Here is a 2,263-nt window from a genome sequence, read left to right as displayed (position 1 = left end):
ATATATATCAATCTGTCAGAGCCTGAAGGAAAAACACGTCTTCAGGCTGCAGCAGTTTTCTCCGCTGACGTCCTCTCTTCTTCTTCTACCTCTGTTTTTTCCTCTGCAGGTTTGAACAGCGAGTCTCTGTATCGAAGTCCTCCAGCCTCCGGCGGACCTGCAGAGCTGCGACAGGCTCTGGACTCAGGTACGACATTAGTCCATGAACTGAAGAACAGATTCAAATGAGATGATTTTACCTGACTTTAACGTGAATATTTTCAGATAACTTGGAGTCGTGGTTTCGGTTCAGTATCTCACTCTGAGCTCGTACACAACATACGCTCAGAACAGGTGTGCACAACTTGCATGAATTAATCCGTAAAGTAGGGCAGGTCAAGGAAACATGAGGGAGAAGCCCGAGACAAAAAGGAATTAAAGCCTCTTTCAGACGTGCACGTGCAGTTGTGCATGCTGGAAAAGCATTTCCATAAAGGTCGGCAATGCTGCCACGTTAATGGAAGCAGGTCAAGGTTACTTCTTTAATAAAAACTCAGAAAATTCTTCTGAGGTCAGTTCATAAAAACATCTTTTCACTCATTCTTTCTTCCTTTTTGCAGCTCAGGACAAAAGAATAAAAAACTTTTTTTTCTCACTTTCCTTTCAAAGAAGAATGTCTGTTTAAAAAAAAAGTGTCTCAAAGTAAGAAAAAGAACTTCTATAGAAGCAACAAGTGGCTCATCACCGACAACCAGAGCTCCTAAAAATCTTCATCTCTCTGCTGTCTGTGTTTTAACCAACCCGACCTCCCGCCGAGGGCCGGGCCGGACCATGCCGTGCCGGGCCGGGTCGTCTCAGCTGAGTGCAGCCGGAGTCACTCAAGACAAAAAAAGTTGGCCAAGTTTGAGTTGTTGAAGTTCAGGTTTGGCACCACCAGGGAGTGCTCTGACTCTGTACTTTATTTTTTGGGAGTGAGGCGGGGGAACTCACCAAATCGAACTCTGAGGAGAGAGGGAGGGAAGGAGGGAGGGAAGGAAGGAGGGAGGGAGAACAGTTATTTATTAATCACACAGCGTGATGCTTGTGATGGGGAAAAAAGGCTGAGTGCAGACATTTGTTCTTACCTGTAAGGTGTGACACGAACATGACACGTACATGCTGACTCACCTGCACATCACATGGAATCATTACTCTGATTTGCTCGTGTGCTTGTTGCCACGGCGACACTGAAGAATGATGCTGCAAAGATCTTAAAGTTTCTGTTCACTCGGTTTGTTATCAGCGATTTCAGTGTCACATGACCACACAGTCGTCACAGTCACTCATTAATTGGACAGTTTTGATGGCGAGGCGCCGCGGCGTCGTGTTCATGTTTCTGAATAAGTGATTATGAGTTTATGAGGTTCTGATAATTAAAGATGACTGTCAGGTGAAGACAAGAGCGACACAAAGAAATGTTTGACTCTGTCATAAACTGTTTTCTTTAGGCGTCTTTTCAAATATTTAAAGTTCAGAGTGAGAACATTATGATTATTATTATGATACATTATGAAAAGTATGTGATGTCATCCTGAAGCTGTGATTTGTCTGTTTGGGTTGTTGTTGTTTTTTCAGCACTGAAAATTAGATTTAAAAATGTCAGAATATTCTGAACTACAAAATCAGACCTTGAGGAACATCGTAGAAAAATTCACGCTGTGTAAGAAATTCATTTTTCTGCTTTTGAAAGTCGTGGAAACACTTCTCAGAAATGTTATTGTGGATTCATGTAGAAGGCCATCCGAGGCAATCTGCTCTCAAAATAAACATTTCTTTGACCAATCAGATCGCTCGGTCAGACCTACTTGTTGTGTTACTGACTTTGGTTCATTATTTACGCCCCGCCTCGATGAGCTGGCGTGACACTGACGGATGCCGCCTTAGATGACAGCAGTATCTTCACCCAGCCCAGGGCAGACCGTGATATTCTGTCTGTGCTGATCTTTAATGAACTTTCACAAAGTCTGTAAGTCAGACTGAAACAGGGAATTCCCTTTAAATGAGATTATTTCCAATCATAAGACCCAACGAGACAAATAAATGACTTGTTGTGATGGAGAAAGTCAACAAACCTGATGCAGTACATCGAGCGGAGAGAATAGATGAAGTGTAGAAGAAGTCACACACACACACACACACACACACACACACACACACACACACCTGGCCTCCTTGGGCAGCGGTGGGAAGGTCAGCATGGGGCCAAAGACATGCACACACACACACACACACACACTCAAAGTAA

General features: G+C 43.5%; 1 protein-coding gene across 1 annotated transcript in view; it reads left to right on the top strand.

Moving 5' to 3' along the window:
• The window catches only part of pik3r3b (phosphoinositide-3-kinase, regulatory subunit 3b (gamma)), a 121,224-nt gene that overhangs the window by 928 nt on the left and 118,033 nt on the right, over nucleotides 1-2,263 (top strand). Inside the window, exon 2 of the mRNA XM_027290669.1 lies at nucleotides 110-187. The gene's annotated coding sequence lies outside the window, so the exon portion shown is untranslated. The remainder of the gene's footprint in view (nucleotides 1-109; nucleotides 188-2,263) is intronic.

Source organism: Larimichthys crocea, chromosome XVII (assembly GCF_000972845.2).
Source record: "Larimichthys crocea isolate SSNF chromosome XVII, L_crocea_2.0, whole genome shotgun sequence".
Classification (NCBI taxonomy): domain Eukaryota; kingdom Metazoa; phylum Chordata; class Actinopteri; family Sciaenidae; genus Larimichthys; species Larimichthys crocea.
This window is presented reverse-complemented; position numbering and strand designations above follow the sequence as displayed.